Below are 1,437 nucleotides of genomic sequence, written 5' to 3' on the forward strand. Positions count from 1 at the left end.
TTTTTCTCGTTTTCACTTGTAGTTTCCTTTTTTTTCGGAAATGTTCTCAGCAGGAGTTGCTATCTACCGGCGTTAATGTTAATTTTGCTGCTATGAAATTCTTTTCAATGATTTCAACGAAGTTGACACATAGTGCAACTCTTGCGAATAGTTTAGATGGTCAATAGATGATAGATGATCAATAGTGGTCAATTTATCCAAATCTTGTTCTGATCACTTTGCAAATTCCAAACAGTGCTCTACCATGAAATTATTAATCGACAATATATATATACATACATATATATACATATATATATACACATATATACATATATATATATATGAGGCCTATTATAAGATTTTGCCGTCATCTGCACCCAGCTTCAGCGCTTTTGTAAATGCGCACTCAGTAAGTATAATTGTTTTCTGGACGATGTGTTGAAATAGCATCTAAAGTCCTTATTGTTGTTTTTGTAAATAAATACCAGTGCTGCTCTTGTGTTTACTCCTGATATTAGCGCACATCGTATTTATTTCTCCCAATACTCGAAATAAGATTAGTGCTTGTTACTCCTCTATGTCTTAAATTCTTAGCTACTTCTAGATATTTTTCATTATTGAGCCCATCCTGCCCTCTATTATTAATACAAGACCGTAGCTTTGTGTTTTCTCCATTCTTCCTTCCTTTTCATTGGCCGATATCACAAGATTTCTGTCATTTTCTTTCAAAAGAATGCGTATTCTGTCGTTTAGGAAGGAAGCATTCGTACTGTTTTCCTTTTTACATATCTGTCAGCTTTCATGTGATTAGTGCTCCAATGTATTTTTCGTTCTGTTGGAGTGCTGTTGTTTTTTCTTGTTAGCGTGTGCAAGTTTGATTCTTTAAAAACATCAGATCTTCCGGAAATAAATCCAAGGTAAATATGTAGGTTTCTGAGACATGAATCCCCTGTTTGGTTGGTATTTTTCTAAGTGATTGCAGAAGGTGTCCTCATTGTGAAATTCTAACACTCTTGCTTTGTGGTAAAGATAACCCTGCCGCATGCTTTCATATCTTAGAGTGTTATCGGTGTAATAAATATAGTGTGTCGCCTGTTCAAAAAATTATGAGCTCTCTGCATCTTACGATCTCATAAAATTGAATTAGTTTTTTTTTTCTCGCGACTGTATGTCAGATTCTACGTGTTGTGGATTTTGTTCGTTTAATATTAGTTTCACTATTCGAAGTTATATGTGTACGAGGGTTTTCGAGAATGCCCTCTGACTATGGAAAATTGCTATTGTGACAGTTTTATTAACAGTCATGCATTGAGTGTCAGAAACACCGCTCCTTTTTCTGATTACTTATCTCCCGAGAATATACCATGACAGTGCTGTGTTTGTTAGAATCACGTGTAGATTCAGCTGTTTTCAGATGTTTAGTAGACGACATTTCTCTTAATTGGATAGGCAACA

This window comes from Necator americanus, chromosome II (assembly GCF_031761385.1).
Source record: "Necator americanus strain Aroian chromosome II, whole genome shotgun sequence".
Taxonomy (NCBI): Eukaryota; Metazoa; Nematoda; class Chromadorea; order Rhabditida; family Ancylostomatidae; genus Necator; species Necator americanus.